Below are 13,743 nucleotides of genomic sequence, written 5' to 3' on the forward strand. Positions count from 1 at the left end.
AAAAATGACTTTTCGATGAATTCTTTCATAATTCATCGAAACGTTTTCGGTGAATTGTTTTTTCGATGAATTGCATTTTCCACGAATTGTCTCTCGATGATTTGTCGTTCGATAAATTGTTCATTCGATGAATTGCCTTTTCGACGACTTTCCATTCGTTAAATTGTTTCGATGAATTGTTTATTCGGCGAACTGCTTTTTCTATGAATTGTCGTTCGATGAATTGCATTCGATAAACTGTCTTTCGATTAATTGTTTTTCGGTGAATTTTCATGGAACCGCAAGAAAAGTCTCGTCTATTCATTCGGATTAGCAATGCCTCACTCAGACATCTATTACACTATGAGAGAAGGCGGAATGACCTAGTTTCATGCCTACTCATTCCTTAGCCAGCTGTTTTTTTAACTTTATTCTGTGACACTGTAATCTCTCAAAATAATCCTATCAGCAGATACTCCTTCAAAATGAATGCCGTTTTTTTTTTCATAATAATGGGGGAGAGAGAGAGACTTACGGATTCATGTTCTATTGAGAGAGGCAATTTAGGTCTTTCTAAGCAATGATATCAAGCAGAAGGTTGAAGATTAACAGCCAATAAGACCTGAACGGCTGGATTGCAGAAGAAAATATTCTATATTTCAATGGCGCGGGAATCCATCATTGGAATCCGATCTCTGAGCTGTCATGTAATAAGTGTTTGTTGTAGTTCCACCAACTTCTTCACGGTATGGAAAGGTTAGGGTCTTGTCGTGGAAAACGTGCAATTGTGTTCCAAATACGAAATACTATCAGAATTTGAAATACATGTCAGATTGTGAAAGAGTTTTGCGCATCTGCTTAATATGCCATCACTTAATTCACCATTCGATCAGGTTTTGGAAGATAATCACACTTTTCCAGAGTGTTGCAGATTACGCAAATGCTTTTCCACAAATGAGGCGGGTATTAAATACAAAAATCACCTTACATACGAGGCTTATTATATTTAGCACAACAATTAAATATATGCAAATAATGATAAAATGTAAATTGTTTATAGAATTGGTAAGAGAAAATGCAGGTCTCCTGACAAAAATACTGTGAATGTCTTATCATTAATACATAGAACTGCTTAAAACTTTTTATTCTTAGCCAAACAAAAGTCGAAAAGAGAATTCCAAGTTTTATTACATTCGCTGTTTTAGTTCCAATTTATTTAAATTTCACGTTTATATTTATATCTTGTTTCATATTTATAATCTTATTTATTACAATCAAATTATGCTTAATGATCAGTCATCATTTCTTTAAGAAAAGTAAAAGAAGTTCTTTGTAGTAAATCATTTAAACTAAATATGAAATCCTGTTATTTTGGTGCATAAGCTTATATCGAAAACCAACTTAATACGCGTTTTGACAGTATAAGTTAAAGCTAAGTAAAGACATACACCTAACCTCACTTTCACCACATGCATTTACGATTTAATCGACAGCAAAAATGCGCTTTGTGCGCACTCAGAGGTTAGACAACTGCAACGCCCTATCATTTTATTAAGATAACTCAGATAGGAGTCTTAACTCGTAATTTGGAAATGTATAATTCGACTCCTTGGTATTGCGGAGCTCATCAAGTGGAGTTTAATCCTCTCAGAGCCTGGACTGTAGCAGTTTGAGATTTTATATATAATATGAAATCTTACTTTCAGAACCTGAAACATTTATCCATCTCTCGATCTTCACTTCATATATTTCGAAGTTTATTTCTTAGAATGGTTTGTGTGTTATACTTTTGATAAGAGGAATGATTCCTCATCGTTTAGATGTCGATAGACAGAGGAGGATAAACATAGTTGAAAAATACCTTTCATTTTGTAGAAAAGAAATGAAAATGCTCACAGGGTTAACAAATGTTATCTGTTACAAATAATTAATCATTTTTATTTACATTTTATTACAGAAGTTAAATGTGAAAAGGTGGAAGAGGACTACTGCAAGAGGAAATTTGAGAATTGTTCCTGAAAAACGTATTAAAACTCATTTTAATAACACAAGTCTGGTGACGAAGAACAGAAAATCTTGTAAAGGAAAAACAGAGAAAGAACATTTTGTAGCGAGTTGGACACCTGTAAGTATTTATATTTCTTTCATAAATCATAACATAACAAGAAGAAGAAGAAGAAAACACATTGTTTTTCCTTTTGGAAGACAGCGTAGTAACCATTTAACTTTAATTAATTAACCGGAACTAATAATTTTAACATACGTTAAAAAATCAAACTAGTCTAAAGGTAGTTCTTTTCGTAAAGGCTACAAAAAATAAGTTCTTTAATTTAAACAATTATTATTTTGATACAATTGTTTTTTTCATTTTTCTTACACTAGTTAATTCACTTTTTCACTGTTTTACAATTTATTTCAACTATGTTTTGTTTGACAAGTGGATATTCCTTTTTATATACATTGTGGCATAATTATCGATTTTAAACAAATTTGCGCCATTATATTTCTTTTATTTATCGTACAATGACACTTTCCGACCCGTTTAGGTCGGTCAAGCGGCAATCTCTTCGTAATCAATGACATATGAAAATTCTGCACAAAAACCAAATGCCTGATAATGATAAAGAATATTTAAGAATAACAGATTGGATGGATGGGTGGATGATGCTACTCCTCATTTCTTATGTAGCGCTCTTGGTTAGATGACGAATTATGTGTCGTTTTATAGAAATGGCTTAGGCTTGAACTAACGAACCTAAGCACTTTTTAAAGAAGCCCGCCAAAACAGAGAATTTTCACACGAACATCGGAGCGTGTCGTGAATCCTGAATACAGTCAATAGTTGAAGAAATAAGGAACCTAAATTTACGATAGAAGATGCCTTGGTATGATATCAATCCCGAGTCACAGTAGCAAAAGCCTAATCTAGGCAGAAGAGAATCAAGATTAGGGACCGTGATAAGAGCCACATATGAGAAGGTGCTTCGGTAACACTTTTGGTGGAAACTTCAGGACTTATCAAGTAGTAAGGTAACCAAATTAACTTATACTTTCCAGATCCGTATCTGTTTCGAAGTGTGATCTTTTGTTCTCCCACCATCTCTTATCTTATGTGATATCCCCAGTAGCATTTACTGATAAGTGACTCTCATCAATTCTTCCTATTTTGGTATCCATTGAAAATCACCATCTTTTGATCCATTCTTTCACAATCAGGTTTAGTAATTCGTGTTTGTATCTTCAGCATTCCCTCTTCCCTAAAAACAAATTTCCCTTCATCGGTGTGCAGTAGTACTATCAGTTTATTATTCGATTTGTTAGAAACCGCCTTATTATGGCAAAAATCTTGTACATCTTCATCTTTTGCATTATGTTCCTCCATACTACACAACCATCCAATTATCACATTTCTTCTCCAATTCATCTTCGCTGACCACGGTGCAGAACATTACAGTTTAAAGTATTCAATTGGCATCTCGCTCTTTATGGAAACAAATGCAAGGGGAAAAAATGAAAATTTTCGCAGGGTTAACAAATATTATCTGTTACAAAGAGCTAATTTTATTCTTTATCTTTCAGGAAGTGAGCGCTTCTGAAAGGGATACATTTGAAGGATACGGAGCGAAATACCTCTATCCTTATATCCAACAGGCAACTGGATGCGAGTAAGAATTTCAATTCAGCATATTATGTAAAATTCAAATTCATTAAAAAAGTGAGTATTTGTGCTTTGCGTTATCAAAGTAGTAAATTTACTACTTTGATAACGCAAAGTAGTAAATTTACTTTGATATTTACCACTATCTTCCATACTTAATCATTTCAAATGAGCGCAATAAAGGACGTCAAATGTTTATTTTAAAATAAATGATATTTCGTGTAAGGTGCTAATAAAATTAATCCACGGAGCATACGTCATAAAGATTCGCTTTCTTAGCCATAATTTTTAGAAAAAAGTGGTTATGATGAAATATATATTTTTGAGTGTGATCTCGTGGCTAGTTTGTCTGGCTGAGTAATGATGAACCCAAGTTCCTGGGGAGAAAAAAAAAAAAAAAACATTTTACTATAGTATGAAACTAGTTAACTCACCTTCAATTGACAAGATCAGATGACAAGTCCGCCACGCTCCGAATGTTCCCGACTGGATCCGAACCCAATGATCTTTCCACAGAGGGGTTGTTTGGAAACCTGTTGAGGTACGGAGACTACCCATATCAAATAATATTATGGTTGAATAAGGAAAGGATAATACACCTTTCATTGCAAACGTGACACACACACACACGCACGCACGCGCATTGCTATTGATGCTTTTGCTTTCAAAATAAAAGCAGGATATATTCATGAAAGACCGTAGAGCCATAAATACAATATATTGTTATATTTCTTAAAATTCTGCTTTCCGATTATACAACGTTTCTCTAAGATTAGGCATGTAAGACGTTTACGTTATAGACAATTATAATTAGAAAGTGGTTCAAAAAAAACTAAAACTTAAGTTTGTGAAACTTGACACGAAACGTCAAATCAAAGATTGGGAATATATCAGAGTTTCATGCAACTTTTTGCCAATATTTTGATAAAGGAAAACGAAATCCCGCCAATTGGTCAGCGATCTGTGAAGTCTCATAGCTGGGGATGAGATTTCCGTTGAAAACGGTGGATTATTTTTGATCTCAATGGAAAAACGTCAAAGTAACCAACATTGACACATATTTACGAAATTAAAGCGTACCTTGAGTTTTGTTATTCTGATCTTGTTTGTTGTTAATTTGTAAATTCCTCACGTAATTATAAAAACTCACAAGCCTCTAAAGTTTACTGTTTGAGAAAGAGTCTAATCCATTTGGACTCTAAACCATAAGCGGATATCAATGAATAGGAGGAGTATAATCATGGGAGGAATTAGAGGAGAGGAACAGGAGAAGGCATAAATAAAGTAGTTACCTCACAAGTGTAACTGTTCTTTTCTTGCTGAAGAGTTTATTCTGTACATAGAAATATTATTTGCAAATTGGATTTATTGCTAAAATGTTTGAACATGTCTAAAATGTAAAATAGTTCGTTTTTTATAATGATTACCTTACGCCTAATAATGGTTTAATCTGTAATGCATACGTAGTATGTATCAGAGTTAAAATGAGTAGCAAGGAAACATTTATTAGTATCAAATTATAGACTGCAGACTGTCTTCTTACGAAATACATAAGAGAGAAGGGGAAACTTGCAAAGAACAGCAGAAGGAGAACTCGACGTACAGTTATAGGAAGCAAAGATTGTTATGTTAGTTCGGGGTTATACTGCGCAGTAGTGTTTGAATTAGCACAGCCGTTTCAAGAGATAAAAGATAGTGGAGGAATCAGGAAATATTTCCATAATCATTGCCCATGAAAATATTTCATGGGCAATGATTATGGAAATAGGAAAAAATCAATTCACCTAAATGTAAATGAGTGCTGGAAGCAAAGTGAAATCACAGTCAACCAGTAACTCTGGAAAAGGGATTATAAAACATGATTTCGATTTACGGATGATTCTAGTTTTATGCTTTTGACCTTTTCAGAACAATGTTGGATGCGTTTATAATTTCCTGGTAGTTATTTCGAAAAATAAATATGGTAGGAATCAAATGGATGTGTAATCTTATTAAGCAAGAGATTCGTAAGAAACGGATGATGTGGAAAAAACACCGTGTGCATAAGGATGATGTGCGTTACGAAAAGTATAAGCAGTATGCTAAAATAGTCACACCTGTTGTACGGAAAGCAAAGTCTGAGTAGACTAGTTCTGCTTGCTAAATATAAACCCCAAGAATATTCTGCGGATATGCTGCAAGTAAGAAAAAGATTGAATGTGAAAGAATAACTCTTCTAAATGCAGACAGCATGAAGGTTGAAAGAATAACACTTCTAAATGCAGAACAATGCAAAATCAGTTGTTCAACTAATGACTGCCCATTTTGTTAAAAGTATCAACCTGGTGTACGCAACATTGAGCTCGCTGCTACTTCTTCACTGGATGGAGAAAATCACGAGGTATTAGAGCTATTGCAAAAACTGAATACGAAATCAGCAACAGGGACTGGTGGGATATCAGCACGTGTGCTAAAAGTATTCAGTTGGAACGGCTATTCCTTGGCGAGGCTGTTTAATATGTGTCTCAGAACAGGGGAGATTCCGCAGGAATGGAAAATATGTGTAGTAATTCCATTGCACAAGAGCGGTGCAAAGACCAATGTATCCAACTATCGACCAATTAGTATCTCAGGAGTGGTGGTGAAGATTTTGAAAAAATTGGCTAGGACTCGCATTCAGAAGTGCTTTGACACTGAATGTCTGCTTTGCGACGAGCAACATGGGTTTACTAACTAGACAACTGGGTTGGATACGCCATGATACTTTTAAATTTTGCTAAGGCTTTTGACAGAATAGCATGGTGGCCTGTTGAATAAACTGGAGAATATGGGTTTGGATTATAGAATATTAGCGTGAATAAGAGGATGGCTGACTAACAGATATCAAAAAGTGATATACGAGGGAGGGAGAGAATGACAGTTTACAAGGTTTCAGGTAACAAGTGGTGTGTCACAAGGATCAGTGTTTAGCAATACATTCATAATGATTTGAATAGGCTAGAATTGTGGGGATGGGAAAAGTGATGTCCATTCAATGTCAGTAAATGAAAATTCATTCACTTTGGCTTGATTAGATATGCAATGTCGTATTATATTGGTGAGATTATGCTTGAAGAAACTGATCAGGCTAGGGATCTTGGAGTGTTAGCAGATAGGACGTTGAAGTTCTGGGGTCATGTAGTAAAGGTTGCAAATACAACTCCAAAGATCATTACAATGCCGAGACGAACGTTCGCATGTAAATATAGGGATGTTATTTTGCCTCTTTAAAAGGCTTTGATAAGACCTCACTTGGACTGTTGTGTGCAGGTCTGGTCTCTTGATTTCCGTCGTGATTCTGATATATTGGACAGAGTACAAAAGAGAGTACAAAGGAGAGTGTTAAAAAATTATATCAGGATTGTGGAATACTGATTATGAAGACAAATTCCGAATTCGTAGACTGCAGATGCTAGCAAACAGGAGAAAGAGGGGTGATATGATTGAGGCTTACAAATTTCTCAAAGGGTCATACAGGAGGATTTCAATTGATGGAATTTTTCAATTTATGGAGGGTGGGGAAAGGACAAGAAGGCATCGTGGCGTGTGATTAGAATGGATTGCCATTGGATGTTGCGTGTGCAAGCAGTGTGAATGAATTCAAGAAGTATGATAACTGGTGTGGGGGGGGGGGTATGTGGCCTCCCTCAATGAGTCCCTGACTCGCTGGAAGTCTTTCTTAATAATAATAATAATTTAGTATATTTAGTGTTAGCTCAGTAACAGTACTTAATGTGATTTTTAATTATGAATGTTATCACCTTTGGTTTATAATGTCAGCAGTAGGATGACGAGAGATGTTTGGACATTGTTATCTATGAGGGAAGATTTTAACATGTAATTTGATATGAATATCATACAAAACAAAAAGAACCCACAGTATACCCAGAAGGATTATTAATGACAAAACATCAAATGATTTTTGAAGGGGAATGAATTATCCCTGTTTCGATAAACATAAATAATTTTGAGGAAGATAGCCCCTGTTGAAAAATACCTGCTGGATGAGAACATCTGAAAAACGAAATGTAATAGAGTTCTAAAAATTAAAATCTCAAAGGGTTAGCTGGATCAAAAAAATCAATACTTTAAAAGATAAATTAAAAATTAAAATGTTTTGAATAGTTCGTTGAAATTGGAGAGCGACGCAGACTATGTGTTCGTATTTTCTAAAATATTCTTCCATTCAACTAAAACGGAAGAATTTCGATTTTAACGTTATTCTTGTTGAATAAAAATTTGAACAATTTAAAACTTCGTTTATCTTCATGTTTAATTTTATTTCGTAGACGGTCGAAAAAAATTGTCTTTTTGAATAATAAATGTGATTATTTTTTTCCTGTAATTAGAATGAAAGATTTACTTTCAGGTTTTCAATGATTCTTCGGCGAGCAGGTCCATTTGGGATCGTTTTCCGTTTCACAGAAGACAAGGTACGTGTGTTCTGCTATAAGTGGATTGAAATTAAAACCTAATGCACTTTTGAGCTTATTTTAAAATTATCCTTGTTTAGCCTGAAATTCGTAAGATTTTGTTTTTCTTTTTTGTGAACATGCTAAAAGGAGGAGCATTTAACAATATTTTCGATTTTAAGATGCAAGTTTCATATAGTATGCTCGTAAGAGAGCAACCGGTGAACAATTGTGCCTAAATATTAAAAAAAAACAACTAACGCCTTTTATTCCCTAATAGGGAGTAGGCGAGGCCTTTATACCCTATCTAGCTTTTGGAGACTGAGTGGGCAGTTCAATCTCCACCGGTAGCCAATCAGAGATAGCTGGCCCATGTCTATCACTAATTATAGCAGCCACCGATGAAGAGGCTGGCAAACAAGTGCTGCCATCTCTTGGTACCTAACCCTAACAAGATATGTCACTGTCTGAAATAATGTGGGTACTACGGTCGATTTTCTTGAGTTTACGGGACGACAAACCCGAGTTTCCTGGAAGAAAAACCCGCTTGCCTGTGCCAAAGATCGACTAACTCGGGAACCGGTCGAAGATAGGCTTAGAAAAAGTTCCTCCAGTCAGTGACTAGACTAGAACCTAGGTCTAATTTCAAGCGACCAAGCGCAGAGGAGGGAAGTGCCACTTCCACTGAGCTACACAGGCCTTAAATATTTACAATTAATTATCATTGATCTACGATTTATTGTTAAATGCATTATCAGAATAAAATAACTCCATAACTAAACATATTTAAAATTTTAATTTGTTTAATATTATTAAAATAATTTCTGAGATCTTTTCATGATGGTTAATAGATGAATACGTTCCTATACGACTAATGTGTTACATTTCCATACTTTCGTAGAACGCATCGCAGGCGGTAATGTCTACAGTATTTATCGTCAGAATTCCACCATCTGCTACACCATGCTACACTACACTACACCATGCTAATATGGTCAACTCTTACATTCAAACAAGCACTTTTATTGCGAAATTACCAGTTATTCCACTTTCTCAGAAATGCCTATGTCAGAAAGTCCTAGCAAAACTGTTACGCTCATGAAAAATCATACACAATAACAAACTCTTTCTTTGGTCTTTTCAGGTTCATTCGCTGTAATGCAATTTTATTATAAATGGATTAAAAAGCATCGTATTTAATTTGATGTTTTCATTCATATGAAATGGAATTTTCAAAAATATCTACGAATTACATGAATGAATCATCTTCACTGCTAAACAAGTAAATTAGCTTCTGAATTAAGACAATTCATCACTAATTTCGTTTATTATTCTTATTCTTATTATTTATTTTAAGTTGGGCCCATATACCAGAGGTTAGTTGGTCAACTTATAGCCCTTGTGATAGTGGGTTGAGAAAGGAGAAACTTGTTTACATTTAATTTAAAAGCCTGTATGTTGTATTCCTTGGGAAATACATCACGGGGGAAGACTGCGCCATAGTACAGCAGTAGCAGGGATGAAGGAGGAGGAAGAGAAACTTGTTCTGTGGGTTTCAAGGTGTACTGTTAAAGGATGTTGGGCGGCAGCTGTACGTGTTTCAATGGGCTTATTACTGAGCGGGGAATTATTGATGCTGTGTCAGATGAACATTCTCCTGGAAATATTTACAGAATATTCAAATTGCAGAGACACTAAACGTCTATGTGAGAGTGGAGGGGGGCCACAGGTGAGTTGGTAAGAGATAGGTTAATAATCAATCTAATTGCTCTCCTCTGAATTGAGTCAAGCATTTTGAGGGAGCTCTTAGGAGCCTCACACACACACACACACACACACACACACACTCTCTCTCTCTCTCTCTCTCTCTCTCTCTCTCTCTCTCTCTCTCTCTCTCTCTCTCCAAATGTGAGAACAGTATTGGATAGTTGGGCGGATTTGTGATTTGTAGCTCTTTAGAGGTGAAGTAACATCTTGAGCAAAAGAGAAATTCTATTTTTTTGGAAGCTTAGGATGCAATGGTTGTGATGTGTTTATTCCAGGAGAGGCTTGATGTCAGGGGTAATACCAGGAAGCGAAATCTCATCTTGTTTGGGAATTTTAAGTGTTATCAAGAATAATACTGGGAGGAAAATGGTTATTTTCTGTGGGAAATAAGACAGAACTGGGTTTTACTAGCGTTGAAGTTGATGAGGTTATCTGAGCCGCATTGGATGATGGCTTGGAGGTCAGAATTACGGGAAGTTTTGGTTGATGTTCTGAGGGCTAAAGTTAGTTGTGTAGGGTAAGGTTTATCAAATTAAAGGGAGGAGTGCAATGTGCTGTAATCGGCAATATTGTGTATTGGGTTGGAGGTCAACTGAACCTTGTGGGAGGACCGTTTACCATCACACACAGTGTGCATCCAGACAGAAAGGTGGCAGTCCATCTGCAGAAGTCCTGAGACAGTCCAAATGATAGGAGTTTGCTTAGTAAGCCTTCGTGCAGACCTGGTCAGAGACGTTGGGGATATCAAGTGCAACCACTTGGGATTTGCCAAATTTCTCTATATATGAGAGCAAGTCACCTGATTCCATCGATGCTGGAATCCGGCATCGACAGAATCCGTACTGGTGGTCGCATAATACAAGCTAGAGTAGGAGTTGAGAATTGATGGTTTTCTCCATCACTTTAGATAGGATTGAGATGAGTGAAATAGGGCGGTAGTTAGATGGCAGATTCGTTACCCCTTTTTAGGAATGGGTTGAGTATGGGCTAATATCCAAGCTTTGAGATATATATATATATATATATATATATATATATATACTAGTGGAGTAAGCGAGTATATACAGATGGCATAGGATAGGAGTCAGTTCTGCTGCAGACCTTCAAGACAATTGGAGGAATGCCATCAGTGCGAGGAGCCTTTTTTGTGTTTAATTTAGACAACAGGTTTATGATCTCTTTCTGGCAAAAGGATACAGAGTGCATTGTACACCCTCTGTCCAAATGAAAGCGAACTTTTCGAAAATAGAAGAAACTAGTGGCGCCACCTCTTGTGTCTTTTTGTTGTCGAAAGCGGCAACCTTCATTAGTGTTGTGTCAACTGTTTATGACATTTGTTTCATTAGTAGCCGAGTTATAGTGCCAAGAGTGACAGTGTGTTTTGACGAACGGTCGGTCGTCACCATATTCATGCCGTACGCGACAGCTTCTCGCTATCAGTCGCTTCAAAACTTCTATATAAAACTCACCATTGACCGTTTGGCCAGGCGGAGCGAATTCTTTGTGGATGATATCCTTGGAATCGTAGAAACAAATCAGCATTGTTCTTTGCTCTTGACTTCTCCAAGAGACTTTTTTTCGGATGCCCCTCTTCTGGTGGTCTCCACTCAGCACTCTGGATCTTTGTTTTGGACTCATACTCAAAACACCACGCGTCTCACCAGTAACTATCGTTTCAAGGAAATTTGAGTCCTTATGAGCGGCTTGAATGAGGTGCTTGTTGAGTCGACGTTAAGTCGCCTGTTTTCGGCCTCGAGCGACTCGTGTACCGTTGACGCGATTAGGTAGCGGAGTTCATTAGCGGAAAAGAGTGCACTTGTGATCGGCCGCTGGTCGTCGAGTATCTCGAGATTAGTTTCCAACTTTCGGATTTTGGACGAGAAAGTATCGATCGTGGTACTAAGGTATTGTTCGAGGTTTTCAACTCGTTTTCCTGGGTTCAGTAGCTGTTTAACGCAAGGTAGGCACATGAACAGAAGAAAGGCTGGTTGAGATCGATAAAATGCTTGTGCGCCGATTCATCTATTTTCTTGCAGGAAGTATGCAGCCAGTGGCAACAGAAATGGCACGATGTACCTTTTTTTTTTCTTTCGGTAACTTCGGATTCGCAGCTGTGGCATTTCGAATTGTCATTTGGTCAGTTGACGATTGGCTGCTCTGACGGGACTCGAAGTAATCTCTCGTTGTGCGCCTTTGTTGCCACCATCTTTACTTCGCACGGTAGGCATAGCGGGCGCTTTCACCTGGCTGTCTTTTAATTGTTAAAATAACCGATATGAACTATGGGTACTTACAAGTGGTGTGGAAGTAATTGGATCCTTAGTACCCTCTGTTAGTTTTCCGTTCACTGATTGTTTTGCACAAGAAGCACTTGCAATTACGATAAAATGCGGTAACACAAGTTTAACGAAACTTATTCATAGACGCAACCTACCGGAATATTATCGTTTATAATGAGCTTATAATAATTATTATTGCAGACGTAATTGCAAGAATTCAATTAATATTGAAAATGTAATTGAGTGTGTTATTTTCGATTTAATATGTTTTTCTTTCCCAGTATGACATTAAATTGAATCCAAGACTACTTACTTACAAGAACATTCGTATTTTGGATTACGTGATCCCTATTAAAATTAGAGAAATCAAGTATATTTTGCATGGGCCTAAACAAAAATGGGACCCCACCTCCCTGCTGACTCCATTTTCATTTTACGTAAGTTGTCAATTTTTAGTGAATAAAATTAGTCCATATAGAGTATTAACGAACATGTCTGGTTATTATTAATTTAATCAATTGGATATAAGCATTCATTGCTTCAAACTAATGATTAAAACTGTTTTGTTATACAATTTGTGTGTATTGAAACATATACGCATCGTACATTACTTGGCATCCTACATTCTAAATTCAGCTGTTCTTGCTATACCACTGTCTTTATGTTATTCCAAATGGCATGAGTCAGTGGTTAATATCATCATGTGATTTGTTTCACGCATCCGGTAGATAAAAGTTTTTATTTGCATTTATTGTTTGCTAATCGAATTACAGGATTCATAATATACTACTTAATGGTGAATAATAAATTAATGAATAAAATGATTGTTGTCCTAAAATTAGTAAATTATCACTTGGTTTCTCTAATTATAATATTATATTACAGATCTGGATTTTCATTCTGATCATATTTGTGTTCGAGAACGTTTCGGTGTGGTTACTCTTTAAGCTCGGCCACAAGGATGGCCAGCAGAGGATCCCGACGTTTAACGAAGTGTCGTGGGGTATATTTTCAACGTGCACGGCACAAGGTAGAATTGTTAGAAATGACTTGTTTTCCTAATTGTTTTCCTAAAAATGATTTTTTTAGACTCAGAAGGGAACTTAACCCTAAAATTTAATGTGATTCTTTATGGATTTATTTCTTTATTTATTCTGGTTAAACATTAATTTATTGCTCAATAGTATCACTTCACTTATACAGAAATGATAATCAGTTATACACATAAGCAAATAATTATCATCAACCGAGGATAATTGTTTGCTTGATGATGATATTAATTACATATCCAAGGAGAAGAATTATCAGGAAATACCGTTTATGGTCCTTGTTTTTTTCTAAGAGGAATGCTACTGGAAAGAACTAGGATAACAAATGTTTAATGCCTGTTGTGAAGGATAGTGTTAAACAGTGGTCACATGCTGAAAACTTTTGACTTGCTTTTGTTTAAATTGCAAATAACAACAAAAAACAACAAATCCTAATAATTCGTAGGCTTTCAGTTGCTATCAGATCTGCTGCTAGCAGGCGTCTCTTGGAACTCTATAAGACTTTTCAACGTTGCAGGAGATATGCTGCACTACATCATCGGGATAACTTGCCGTGTATCAGTGTTCCAGGTTGACGATTC

Source organism: Typopeltis vanoorti, chromosome 17 (genome assembly GCF_054136105.1).
Source record: "Typopeltis vanoorti isolate ZY-2024b chromosome 17, IOZ_Tvanoo_1.0, whole genome shotgun sequence".
Lineage (NCBI taxonomy): Eukaryota > Metazoa > Arthropoda > Arachnida > Uropygi > Thelyphonidae > Typopeltis > Typopeltis vanoorti.